Source organism: Lontra canadensis, unplaced genomic scaffold, assembly GCF_010015895.1.
Source record: "Lontra canadensis isolate GAN:19392208 unplaced genomic scaffold, GSC_riverotter_1.0 scaffold74, whole genome shotgun sequence".
Taxonomy (NCBI): Eukaryota; Metazoa; Chordata; class Mammalia; order Carnivora; family Mustelidae; genus Lontra; species Lontra canadensis.
Genome location: NW_022631068.1, coordinates 831,850 through 846,329, shown reverse-complemented (window position 1 = coordinate 846,329; position 14,480 = coordinate 831,850). Strand labels below are relative to the sequence as shown.

Genomic DNA, 14,480 nt, shown 5'->3' with positions numbered 1-14,480 from the left:
TTAATTCAGTTTATATATTTTCTAAATTACTGGAGTAAGATTTTTTCCTATTTCTGTTTCAGATTTTTATCTTCCTTTTCATGAGTGAGATTGGCCACCAATTTTCTTTTCTTTTTCTCTTTCCTACTATTCTTTTGTTGTTTGGGTAAGAATATGATATTTCACAGAATGAGTCCAGGCGTGCGGCAAACTGCTGGTTTGTCCTCCAGCTCTCATCAATACATTTTCCTGGACACAATTGCAGAGTCGGAGACTACATTTTTCAGCCTCCATTGAGCCAAGTGTGGCCCATCCTTGTGATTAAATTAGCACCAAAGCAATATGAGTTTAAAATAAAATTGCTTGCCCCAGACTCTTTCACTCTCTTTCTGCAAGCTGGCAGGCAAATGTGTCCATGACTAAGCTTCAACGACACAGATGAAGACAATATCCTAAGGAATGATTGGGAATCAAAATGAAAGATTGCAGTCCCTAAATAAGTTGGTAAAGCAGATCTGCCTAGCCAGCCTAGTGGTGGTGGTAGTTTTGGTTGGTTGGTTGTCTTTTTGTTATTGACTTAACACCTTAGCCCAATAGGAATATGTTGGAAATGGGCTGAAAACAACTTTATGGCTTAGTATGTGGTTGATTTGTATAAATGGCTTTTATGTGCTTGAAAAGAATTGCTCCAACTAATTACTGAGTATAGAGTTTTAACCAAGCTAGTTGATTAAGTTGTTCAAATCTCTGCATCTTTCCTAAATTTTTGTCTGCTCCATCTGTCAATAATTGGAAAGATGTGTTAGAGTTTTCCACTATGAAGGTAATTTTTCATTTTCTCTCTATATTTCTAGCAAGTTTATTTTGTTAGAGGAACATAAGTTAATAGCCTTTATAACTTTCTGGAGATTGAACCTGTTCTAATGGGATGACTCCAGTGCTTTTTGTCTTCAGTTAAATTTTTATGTCAGTATTGCTACCCCAGATTTATTTAAACTTGTTCTAATGTATTTTTCCATCCTTTCACTTTCAACCTTTTTGTGTTCTTGTTTTAGATCTCTTTTAAACAGCATATAGTCATATTTTTTGTTCAATCTTGTAAGTTTTATATGTTAAGTGATGACTTTAGCCCTTTTATATTTGTGGTGGCTATTGATATATTTGTATGCATTTCTTAGTTTACTCCGTACACGCTCTTTGCCTCTTTTTTTCTGTATTTCTGTTTTTTTAAATTGATTTTTATGGTTATTGCTGCTTCAACTTTTAAAGTTTTTTTTACTTCTATTTTTTTTTCAAGTTACATATTTAATTTCTATTCTAAGTTACTGCATTTGTCTTTTACCTTACATACTTAATATTGGTAAGCAATATCTAAATGTTTCTCCTCAACAGGATAAGACACAACACAAATGTTCAAATACTTTAATATAGTCACCCTTCTCCTGACTTACATGGCATTGTCATCGAGTATTTTAGGTCTGTTTTTTAAATCTCATATATTACATATTCTTATCCTGTTATTGTTGTTATTATCCTGTTATCTTAATCTTTAATAAGAATTCTGTTATTGTTGTTATTGTTGTGATTATTATTATATTTTCCATAGAAGCAATGTCTGGTTTTATTTATTACATGTTTACCAATTTCTTTGTACTTTGTCATACTTCTTTGGAGATCATCTTCCTTTTCCCTGGAGTTCATTATTTAGAAGTTCTTTTAGTGATGGTCAGTTGATTGTAAACTCAGTTTTTGTTTATCTGAAATGACTTTTTTTGGCCTTCATCCTTGAAAGTAGGGTTTTTTGTTGTTGTTTTGTCTCGTTTTGGGGTTGGGTGTTTTTTGTACTTTGTTTTTTTTTTTTTTTTCCTTCCCTCCAGCTACTTATTTTTTCCCAGCACTTTGATGATCTTAGTCTGCTATTTTCTGGCTTCCATTACTGTTGAGAATTTTGCTGTCAATCTAATCGTCATCTTGGAGGGATGACCTGGCTTTGTTCTTTTGCTGCTTCTAAGATCTCTTTTTCGGTAGTTTTCTGCATTCTCACTACAATATTATAGGTGTGGATTTATTTATTTAGTCTTATTTAATATATTTATGTTTCTGCATGTAGACTTAGAACTTTTCATCCATTTTGGAAAATTCCTCACCCATTACCTCTTTGAAGATTGGCTCTTTTTAATTTCTTATTACTCCTTCTTGTTTTGTCATTTATATTACTTACATTCTCATATCTCCCTTCTTCCCAAATGAACTACATTCTCATAAATTTTTTCAGCTTTATCTTCCAGATCACTAATTCTCCATTCAGTTGTGTCTGATTTTCTGTTTAACCTAGCCACTGAATTTTTAATTTCAACAATTTTATTCATCACTTTTGCAAGTTCTAAGTTACTCATTTTCATAGCTGCCTTGCTGTCTTTGATAGTTGCTTGGCCCTTGCACATTCTAGCTCCCTATTTTAGTTCATTTTTAAATTTAATATAGGCTTATTTTATTGTCTGCATATTACAATTCCAATATCTAAAGGTTTTGAAGGTCTAAATCTGTTTGTTACTTTGCTGATTCTCATTCCTTTCATATCTGTCTGGTAATTTCTATTGTGAGCACATTTTAAGTTGAATTTATCTGAGAATCTTGTCAGATCTAAGTTGGTAGGTTATTATTTCAGGGAAAATTGATATATACTTCTGTTGAGACCAAAAGAGCTCTAGAGATCTGGATCCACTTTAGTCCCTGTCAAAGGCCCCCTGATTAAAGATGGAAGTCTTGAGCTCAGATCTCTGACCCTGCCTTCTACACAGGGTTTAGTCTCCTTATCAATGTTGACATTTGCCTTCAAGGAAACCCTGCTTTAACATGTGAGTTTCAGTTTGCTGATCTTGTTCTCTCGTTTTTGGGCCATGTCTGGCTATGGAAATTTCCTTTTTTTTTCCTTCCTGGGAAGCCTGGCAATGTGTTAAGAATTCTGTTTGTTGTAATTAGTGCAGGATCCAATGGGAGGGCTTTTCAGAGTTTATTAGGGCCTTGCTGTCAGGCAGAGGAGCAGCACACATATTCTGTACTCTAACCAAGGCCCCTTGGTGGGGAAAGGACAGACGGGTAGGCTGGGCATTAGGAGCCACATGGGCCAGAGACAGGGCAGGGTTCTGGATGCTGGGTGGTCCAGGCATAGGTCATACTGACATGGACAGGGGTACTTCCTGGGTAAGGTCAGCAGTGAGGAAAGGATCAGATGGCAGGCCTGCAGGGAGAAGGAGGGGTTAAAAGCAGAACATGCCACAGGGGTTGGTATCCCTGCAACTGGGCCAAGACAAAAAAGCTCTGAGATTGTAACAGTTGTCCCTCTTGGGCATCAGCTTTGTTGCACAATGCTGGGCTGGAATACTTGGTTTAAAGGGGCAGAGGCCAGCCACACAAATCTCCCTTTGTAGATACAGAGGAGGCCAAGCACAGTACCTGTCCACTGGGCATTTGATTAGCCTTTGGGCATTCCCAGCCTGTGCAATAGGATTTCAGAAAAGAATGAGGTCAGGGTGGGCTGGAAAAGGTACACTAAGCTTTTGTCCTTGCATACCTTTGCATCTGTTCCCTCTGTCTATGATGATTTCTCTTTTATTTCTATGCTGATGAACCCCTACACGACCTTTAAGGTCCAGCTCAATAGCAACTCTTCAGTGAAGACTTCTCTGACTGTCCCAGGGAGTTGGTGGCTCCTATGTGTGTGACCCACAGCACTTGCTACATCTCCCTTCCCTGCTTATCTCAACGGTTACAAAGTGCCTCCTGCTCTGCCAGCGCATCCCTGGGCTCTGGGGCAGAAACCAGGTTTACTGACTTCTATGTCCCAGACCAACAGTGTGGCCTGGTGGTATGAGTGTGCACTCTGCAGTCAGAGGCCAACTCTTCTACTTAATGCTGGGTCACCTTGGCACAATGGCTTAACATCCCTGCATTTATTTTAAGCTCCTCATCTGAAAACTGGACACAGAATAGTGCTTCCTCAAGGCACTGCTACAGAAGATTAAAGAATTAACACTGAGAGCCTGTTTGGCACATAGGAATTGCTCAGTACCTGTTGTCTGTCATCATCCTGCCTCAGTACTGAGCACGCAGAGGTAGGCATGGGCTCAATGATGAACAACCGCAGTTAGTCCTTTTAGACAGAGTCATGTTTAGCCAGGAGGGCAAGCACATTCTTGGAAGGGATTTCCAAGCTGCATGAAATGAAGCCCACCCAATCTAGTTCAATACAAGGAGAGTTTCTCCAGAGGGACGGTGGGGCTTGCAGGATGGAAAGGGTGCAGGATCCCACAGCCCCTCCCCAGTCACTTTCTCTCATCTCAGTTGCATGCTTGGGTCTCATTCTCCTCTCTGCAGGTCCACTCATTTCTACTTTCCATTATCTGGGGTTTGGAGCTGCCTCTGGTGTGAACTCTACTGCCAATGGATGTTAAGGTCCTGTAGCCTGACCCCACAGCCTATAGACTCGGTGTCCCAAATCAAATCCTCAAGGGACACATTCTGACTGTCCTAGCTCACCTCAGGAGCTGTAGCTCTGAGTGGGCTGAGGCCAGGGAGAAGAGGGGCTGTTAGCTTGGTACTCAAATGGCACAGGGAGGTGCGGGGTACTCACATGGTCAGGGAGGACCCCTAACTGACAGCAGGAAAGCAGGAACCTAGGCTTGGAGCCAGGACCGCACCCTCGAACAGCCAGTGGAGCACAAAGCACCATGTAAGCTCTCCCCTCGGCCTCCCAGAGTAGCCCAAGGGATCTGAGTGCCGAGAGGCAGATCTGATGGACCTGGGTCAGGGAAGAAGGCCTCAAAGTCCTTCATGCTGGGGCAGGGTTCCTCCAGGGCCTTTCTGGAGCCCACCTGCCTCCACCTTCCAGCTTCGGGGCTGAGAAACCCCTACTTCCCTCAGAGAGACAACCACACAGTGTGTGAGCAGCTGTGGAGGCAATTCCGTGACTTGTCACAGAAGCGTCATCCCTGACACGACCACAGCCAGCAACTGCCCCAATGCCAGATGCGTCATTGGTGTCCCACTGAGCCTCTGGCCTCCGAGCTGCTGAAGATGCTAACGCAGCCAGCCCGGCTCCGGGCCCCCACTCCTTCAGCGCTCCAGCCTCTTCAGCTCCAACTCCTGTTTACTGGAGACTGCATAGGGCAGGCCATGCACTCCCTGAGGTTCCGATATTAGCCTGTGGTGTTTATGACGGTGATGATTATTTCTATCATTCAGAGAAGCAAACTGAGAAGCAGAAAGTGAAGAGGTTGCTTGAGGTCACAGAGCTCACAAGTGGCAGAACTGCAACTTGGACACAGTCTCATAAACATGAATTCTGTCCCTCATTCCCACACCGCCTCTCATGGGTAAGAGCCGGAGGCCACCTGCCCTTAGTAATTGCCTTTTCAGTTCATTCACGAAACAGAACATGTTTGATGAGCACATACTATGTGTTAGACATGAGCATTGTGCGAAGGTAAATCAAATGTGAATCTTGCCGTTAAGTAGCTCACAATTTATTTGCCAAGACTGCAGAGGAAAGACAAACGCCTATAAGAAAAGTTCAACTGAGCACTCACCTGCACAGAACAGACTGGTTCCCTCTCCGGTGGCTTCGTGTTGCCCATAGGATCGAGTCTAGGTTTCTTGTAAAGCTCTCAAGCCTTGTCAAGGTCTGGTTCCATGGTTCTCTCCAGCCTCATTTCCACTCACTCTCCCTTCCATGCCCCAGCCACGCCGAACTGCTGTTAGTTCTCTGAAGGTGATGGCTCATTCTCTTGGCTTTGCCTCATCACCTGCTGCTTCCCAGAATGTCCTTTCTCTGCTTGGTTCCCTTACAAACTCCTGTTATCCTCTTGGAAAGCTCAGCCATGCCCTCTTCTGTGAGGACACTACTGCCATCACCTTCTAAAGACAGAAAACCACTCCCTTCTCTGAGGTCTCTCTGTACCCTGCACAGTAACTCTTTTGAGTGGAATGGCAAGCCCCAAAAGATATGACCAACTGAAACCTGTGAATTGACCTTATTTAGAAAAAGAGTCTTTGCAGATGAAATTGAGTTAAGGATCCTGAGTTGATATCATCCTGGGTTGGGGTGGACCCTAAATCCAATGACAGCTGTCCTTATAAGAGAAAAGGCAGAGGGATATTTGACAAGGAAACAGAGGGAATTGACCATGTGAAGATGGAGACAGACTGGATGTGTCTGCAAGCCAAGGAGTGTCAAGGATTGCCAGAAGCCACCAGACTCTAGGAGACAGACATGGAATGGATTCTTCCTCGAAGCTTCCAGAAGGAATCAACCCTGCCAACATCTGGAGTTCAGACATCTGGCCTCCACAACTGTGAGAGAATACATTTCTGTTGTTTGAAGCCCCCCCCCCCCCCAGTTGGCTATGGCAGTCCTAGGAAACCAATACAGTATTTTCTGCAGGACACTGAAGACATTCACTCACATCCACCCACTGGGCTGTGAGCAGGATCTGGGTCACCTCCATCTCTGCATTCCCAGCCCAGCCACCTGTGACACATAGTTGGTGCTTAATAAATGCTTGTTGACTTGAATTGCCAGAGGAAATTCCTCTCTTAGAAGTTAACTGAAAAGGGATCAGCTTCATGGAGTCAGACTTTGCGGAGTAATGAATGAAATGGCCTGTTAGCACTGGCCCATAGAGACGAACTAGATTTGGTGGGTCAATGAATAAATCATCAAATGCCTCTGGCCCTGAGTTCACATCCAGATCTGTGTGATGCCTGTTTGCTCCTCATTAAAGGATTTCAAGAAGAACAAAATCCATTTGGGAAAGGAATAAGTGGGTCCGACAGAAGCCATTTTTCCACGGGAGGCGTCTTTGCCAGTTGTGGGGCGCCTACGTGTCGGGTGTTTACACAGAGAAGTGGTTCCCACGGTGGCCAAGGCTGAGGGAGTGGAGGCTCCCGGAGGGCATTGGGAATATGGGGGACGCTGCGGTTGTACTACGGATATCCATGTACCTTTCTTCTGTGAAACGATCCTCACAATTTCCTCTGAGGAATCTCATTTCTCCACTCAGCTTCTTCAGGGGACACACCACCACCTGTAGCACTCTTGAAGTCACGGTGATTGGTTCAGGCGTGGGCACGTGACCACCCAGAACCAATGGGAGAAAGGACACTTTCGCGGAGAATTCTGGGATAAAGATCTCGGCTTTAACCTCTCTGTGTGTAAAACTCGGCGCTCATGGGCCAGAGCGGTGGGCGGATTGCAATTACGGCCAGTCAGAGAAGAAGAGGGCGGAAGGACTGAGCAAAAGAGGACCTGCTGATAGAGTTGGAGCTCCCGTTAAGCTGCAGCTGACTTCTCAGTTTCGCGAGCCAGGTAATTCTCCTTTCTTACTTTGGGTCGGGAGTCTTCCATTTATAACCAATAGTTAGAGTCTTGACTATTATAAGGATGATGTTGTAGGTCCAGTTACTCCCAAATCCAGGGAAATGAAGTAGCTTCATATAGTATAATAATGTAAACTTTGCGGCCGGGGAGACTTGGAGTCAAAGTACGGCCGTGTCAATGAACTGGGTGACTTGGGGGAAAATCTTGAATTGTTGTGAGCCTCGGTTTTCTCATCTGTGACATAGAGATGACACGTGCCTTTGGAGTTCGTGAGGACTAGAGATCGAAAATGCAAGTCATTTTACATGGTGACTGACCAAATACGCCTTGCACACATGTCACCTTAAGAGGGGCATCTCTCCTCTCTCTTCTGGCAATCCCAGTTATTTTCTGGACTTTTGAATTGTCCTCAGGGACATTTTTACATTTTTTTGATTTGGGCCGTACCAGATTATTTTTCTATTAGATTGTTGATTTTTTGTTATTAAGAGTAATAAACGCTCATTGAAGGAAACAGCCTATAGAAAAGGGAGGAAATAAAAATCGCCCAATCTCCCCTGAATGAGACTTAATTATTACAGCCATATTCAATACTCACATTGTTTATAACACACATTTTTGGCTTGACGAAGGTTATACCTTGTACATTACTTTGGTCTTCAAAGGTTATGAAGGTAATTGTGGAGGAATATGCATAAAGACCATGAAGCCTATTGGGAGAGGAGGAGAGGATAGAGAATCTGACCATGTTCCATTTGAGGGCTGCTGGAGATGGTGCCAGTTGAGATTAGTGGGCAGGCAGTGGACCCTGTATTGGGTTCTGCTACAAGTGACAGGGATCTAAACAAATGGTAGTTTAAAAAAAAAAAAAATATATATATATATATATATATATACATATATATATATATGTATGAGGAGGAGGAAGAGAAATTGTTATTTTGCTCTCATGTACAAACTTTAGAGGTAAGTAGGGCATTGACTGATAAATTTTTCTGCTCCTTTCTGCTCCATCCCTAGAATGTGGTTTTCATTTAAATGATCCAAGATGATAGCTAGAGCTCTGGACAGAATATCTGCATTCCAGGAAGAGGACAGAGGAAGTGGTGAATAAAGAAGGGAAAGGGTCACATCCCAGCTACCATTTTAAAAAGGCTTAAGGAACTTGTTACCCTTCAGGTTACATCCTACTGGCCAGAGCTTAGTTTTAGAGCATAATGCCTTTTCTCAGGAGTATCTGCATCTTAGGAAGAAGGACGAAGAAAGAGAAGGAAAGGAGGAAATTTCATAATGGAACTTAATATTATACATTTAAAAAAGAGAGAGAGATTCAAAGTAACCTAATGACAGTCTTATACCCTGGGTTCACCAAAAACATTTCATTTTTATTTTGAGGGGAACAAGATGACATACAAGTAACTTAGAGAATTAGCATAGAATGTTTTCCCACATCTATAACTATGTTCTTGTTCTACTGCTATGGTTCAAGAAGAAATGGGAAAAGCTGCAGCCCTCATGTGATTCTCTGCCTGTCGAAGGGCAGGGGGTGCACATGCAAATAGAAGCCAATTAGTCTCTGTTTCTAGAAAACAAACTCTGGGGAAATTCTTGTGCTGGGTGTGGGGTAACCTTATCATCCATTGGCCTTGGATTTGGACCTGTGAACTGGTTTGGTGTTTGGAGGATCCCAGAATGTCTGCCTTGGAGCAATTTGTAGTTGGCCAAATATCCAGGGAACAGAGCTTTCATTCTATTGCTTAATAATCTCTCTTCCTAGCCCTATGATGCACTTTGGTCATCAGGTCTCATCTGATTGACCTTATGGCCACAATTCATTGTCTGTTCTGCCTGGAGACAAGCACAAGCAGTGCAGAGTTCAACTGGACAGGACCCCAGAAGTTCTTGCAAAGCTATGTTGGACTTATTAGAGCTCACTTGTGGGTGAGAGTTGGCGCTCAAAATGTCTCACTCTGAGGGGACTCAAGGCCCATGACCACTCGCAAAAATTTGAACCTATGCTGACCCTTTAGCTTTTCCCCAGTCCCCTCCCACCCTCCACATTCACTTATTAATCAACTGCAGTGTGCCAGGCAGTGTGCGAGACTGGATGGGAATAGTTTGGCTCTGACCATCATTTGATAATTGATCAAGCATCACTAAATCCTTACCTGGAGCTGGGTGCTGGAGGAATAAAGGGGAAAACAGAACCTCTACCTTCAAAATCTAGCAAACTGCTGGAGAAGCCAGACATGAGAGGAGAAAAGAACACTCAAGTATTATTGGGCCTCTGATGAGAGGGAAGACCAGGAGGACTCAAAGGAAGGGGTGCTTATTTGAGTCTTGGGACTGGAGAAGGAGAGGAACTAAAAAGGCTCCACTAAGAAAATGATACTCAAGTTGAGACATGAAAGAGGTGTTGACATTTCATGGGTGGCTAAGGAGGATGAAGAGGAGGGAAGAGAATGGCATTGTTGCAGAAGGAACAGCCTGGGTGACATCTGTGGCATTTGGGTGTGGCTAGAGCACAGGAGGGATGCAGGCAGGGGACAATGAGAGGCAGGACAGGAAGGGGAAGCTGGGAGGACTGAGGGGGACCTTGTGGACCTGGGCAGGAGTTAGGAGAGCAGGGAGCTCTGACAAAAAGAGGGTTTGGGATGGGTGGGGCTTCCTGGGGCCAGTGGTGCCAGGTCAGGGCAAGCAGGAGGCCAGGTCCCTGGGCCTGGGCGTGAGGACTGCAGGAGGGCAGTGTTGCAGGGCCCAGGTGGAGGGCCAGTCCTTGTGGTCTGGGGGTCTGGTGGGGTGTCTCAGAGCTGCAGTTGGGTCTGTGGATGGAGGTCTGTGAGGACCTTGCACTTTAGGAAGCCAAAATGAGCCCATGAAAGGAGTGGCTCCCTGATCAGCCTCACCCTACCTGGCCAGTCCCTCTGGCCAGAAGGGATCCCTGTAGATCCCTGACTGGGCTCCTTTACTATCAGATTTCTGCAGTAGGGACAGCATTACACGGGCAGGCACTTAGGATCTGGGACTGAATTAGAATTCTACAGCCTAACTTCACTGAGCCTCGGTCTTCTCATCTATAAAATAGAAATAGAACAAAATCACCTTCCAGGTACTGTCCTGATTAAATGATTATTTGGTAGGAATCGGCAAGGAGACTCTACCTGGCAGACTGTGAGGCGCTAACAGAATCCAGGTCTTAGAAAGGCAGCCAGGAGAGTGAGGACCGTGCCGACTTCCTGAGGGTCAGCAACAGCCACAGCGCTCTGCCTGCCCCATCCACTCAGGAAGGCCAGCCCATGAGGAGCCGGTAGTGCCAGGGCCCTGCGTGCGGGCTGAAGGCTATGCTGATTGAGCTGCCTCCTTCACTAATCAGGCTGCTGCTGTGGAGCAGAGTAGCTGGGCCTGGGACGCACTCAGCTAATCAGCGTGCATTCTTAGCGTTGCAGTTGAATATTTTAACTAAGAGCTTTCCTCCCTTGGGCTGTTGGAGGCACATCCACGCATCAGCATGGTACAGGGGTTGCCAGGGCAGAGGGCCAGGAAACACAAGAGACAGGCTTGTTTTTGAGGACTTTAGGCAGCCAAGTGAGTTCCAGATGGGCAATACATTCATCCGTTTCCTTTATAACTGACATCCAAGTGGCCAGTAACTCTGTTTGGGCTTACCTACCTGTATGTGGAAGGAGTTATCTGTCCATCTATCCACCCATCCACCACCTCAAACATCTCTTCTCCTACCCATGCATCGCTCCGATCCACCCATCTACCCATATATGGATATGCACATATCCATCCACCTGCCCAACCACTTATCCATCCCCCCACCCATCTGTCCCCACATCCATCCACCCACCCACCCATGCATCCATCTATCTTCTCATCCACTCGCCCAGCACCGCCCCCGCCCCATTCACTCATCCATCCATCCATTAATAATCTGTTCTTCTCAGGGCTCCTTCAGTCATCCTTTCCTTTACTATTCTAGTAAGATACCTTGGCCTTCACCCTGACTGCTCAGAGAAAATCTCTGCCCCACGTGAATTTCCTTGAGGCTTTCTGGGGAGTGTTTACTTGTGGTGTCTTGTTTGTCGCCTCCTTGTGTGAGCTGCAGCTGTAAGCTTCTTCCCTCATGCTCCCTAGCTGTCCTTGCTTCTCTGGATCCCTCTCCTCCCCCACAGCAGTTTGCCCCAGGCACGGACACAATGGCCTTCTTTCCTCCCTAAGGCCCCACTGACACCAGATTGTCATGAGGGAACAGATTACATTGAGGATATTCTAAGGAAATTGTGGCATCCAGAGAAAACTTAAAATTAGGCCTCCCATTTCAAAATTACCATGGCCCGCTCTGTGTGGCACATCATAAGAAGCCCCTTGCCGCCTCTTTCTCCCTCCTGCTGGTGGCTGTCTGTCCATCCATGGCAGGCTGAGGAGGGGTGCTGCTGCTGCCACTTACCTCAGGGGCTTCTCTCAGTCCTTTCTCTGGGCCGGAGGCCATGAAACCTCTATTTCCCACTCATCAGGAATAATGAAACAAACAAGGCAAAAACTGCCACTTTTAACATTAAAGAAAAAAGTACAGATCTATGTCCTTGTCCCTGGGGTGGAATCTTAATAATTATTTTGTAAAGAATTTTTTGGTAAAAATGTTTAATTTCCTTAACCTACACCATTAGGTGTCCCCTGGGGCCTTGTCTTTGTAAAACCAGAAGGCCAAAGTTTTGGGGCTTTTCTCCTCCAAGAAAAGAGCAGTCTTCTCCCAAGAATTAGCCTGGTCTTACTAGATTACAGAACTGACTGCATCTATCTATCTATCTATCTATCTATCTTTCTTTCTTTCTTTTTATAGATTTTATTTATTTATTTGACAGAGATCACAAGTAGGCAGAGAGGCAGACAGAGAGAGGAAGGGAAGCAGGCTCCCTGCTGAGCAGAGAGCCCAATGTGGGGCTCGATCCCAGGACCCTGGGATCATGACCTGAGCCGAAGGCAGAGGCCTTAACCCACTGAGCCACTCAGGTGCCCCTGACAGCATCCTTCTTGCTTTTATCCTGCTACCCGCTCACACATCCATTTGTCCTCCCATCCAGTATTTGCCTATTTTTTTCATTCCTACAACGGATGTTTACTGTGCACCTTCTAAGGTCCAGGCTTTGGGTACTGAGGACATAGCTGTGAATAAAACTGACACAGCTGAGTCTTCATGGTGCTTACAGGAGAGTGGAAGAGGAGATAAAAAATGAATACATACTGCGTATTTGAATAGAAAGAAGTACTGGAAGGGGAAAGTCCATCCAAGCAGGCTTCCATCTAACTGGATATTTATTTCTTCACTTGTCTCTTTTTGCTCATTCATTCCTCCAGTCATCAGCAAATACTGACTCACCACATCTCATTTGTTTAGCACCAGGCCAGGTGCTGGAGACCAAAATACAAAAAAGACCTTGGCCATTCCTTCAAAGCAGGTGCAGAGCGATGGATGGAAGGAAGTAGATACCTAACAGTGATGCAGAGGGCCTGGAAGCGGAGCAGGGATGCTCAGGTTCACTGGATGCCAGAGAAGGAAACAGCCACTGCATGAGGGAGCCAAGGTTGCAGGCTTCCTGGAGCAGGTGTCGGCTAACCAGGACCTAGAGGATGTGAAGGAGGTTGCCAGGCAGAAAAGAAGGTGAGAGCTTTGAAGACAGAGAGGAGAGCAGCCTGTGTGGTCTGGGGCTTTTCTGGCATTGGGTGGAGTTGCTAGTGGCCAGATGGCGTGTGCAGGGAGAAGTGGTAGATGAGGCTGGGGCAGTGTCCTGGCTCTCAAGAAACCCCCCTAGAGAAGAGTCTGACAACTGTGTCTGCAGAGGGGCACAAAAATGGGGCTAGGGCTGCAGCAGACAGAGGCAAGAGATGAAGACGCTGGCTCTGCGGAGCGGAAGAAGGAATCTATCCAGAGGCTGCTGGATGTTCGACCTCTGTACTCGATACCTGCTGGGGTGTATTTGGCTTCTGTGTGAGAAGCCTGTTGCTGAGGGTAAATTCTCCCTGGTTGCCTGCACTTGCCTCCCAGCAGGCTAATGACTGTAGAGCCTCAGGAGATGCCAGAGCCTGTTATTCAGCGTTTGTTGAGAGGAGCAAGGCTAGGTGGAGGCCCTGCCAGTTAGAGGCAAGGATGCCAGAGCCAGGTCTGGCACCTGGCTCTGCAAGACCAGCCATAGGCCTCGGGAAGGAGAAACTGGGGGCAGAACCAGAGCCAGGAGTTCTGTGTAAGAGGAAGGTGAACATACTGGACTGGAGACCAGGGAAGACAGTGTTCTGAATATGACACATCAGTTCCCAGAATTCTTGGAAACACCCAGTAGTGTAGCTCATGTGGCAGGGTGGTAATGTGAAGTATTTACTTCTGCATTTTGACCCTGGGACCTTCCCTCTTTTGGGATGCTAGACATGAAAGAATGCTTGTTGGATACCGTGTTGTTTTTCTTTTTCTTTTTCTTTCTTTCTTTCTTTCTTTCTTTCTTTTTTTTTTTTTTAATACCTGAGAAGTGATTAAGGCAAAGCAAAACAAAAACAAACCCAAATTTCCTTATGCTGGAAAGGGAAATGCTGGAGCATATGTTAAGGTAAAGTCTAGGTTGGGGGAACAAGGAGGGTTAAAAATGCAGAGTCATAAAAAAGATGGAGGTGACTTCGTTCTCACATAAGTCCTCAGATGAGAGTATGCGGACAGTTCTGTTCCATGAGGACTCTCAGGGACCCAGGCCCCCTGTCTTGCTGCTCCACCAGCCACAGAACAGTCACCTCCCTGCACATTCAGGTGTGGACACAGACACACCACACCCTAGCTTGTGGGAAGGGCAGGAGTACCCTGGGAGATTGGATTGTTCAGCAAAATTTCCCTTCTTTTTGATCTATCTCCATAGAAGGGAATAGATGTCCTCTCCCTGGTTCCAAGTTTAAACCTGAAGAAGCATCCTGATTGATTTTCTGGGAGCCTGTGATCTCAGGCATGAGCAGAACCTGCCCCCAGTAGCTGGTTTCTCTGGAACTTGGGTGCTGGAATGAAACATGTGAAACAGACTTGAACTTGTCCCCCGGCTGGGAACAGAGCAGCTGCGCAAAGCCTATGAACAAGATATAAATA

General features: G+C 45.4%; 1 long non-coding RNA gene across 1 annotated transcript; it reads right to left on the bottom strand.

Moving 5' to 3' along the window:
- Positions 1-2,901: 2,901 nt before the first annotated feature.
- Positions 2,902-5,897, bottom strand: LOC116881360. The gene is made up of 2 exons (XR_004385395.1): positions 5,568-5,897; positions 2,902-3,220 (listed from the first exon to the last, which is right to left on the bottom strand). It is a non-coding gene; the product is annotated as an uncharacterized LOC116881360 (long non-coding RNA).
- Positions 5,898-14,480: the final 8,583 nt, after the last annotated feature.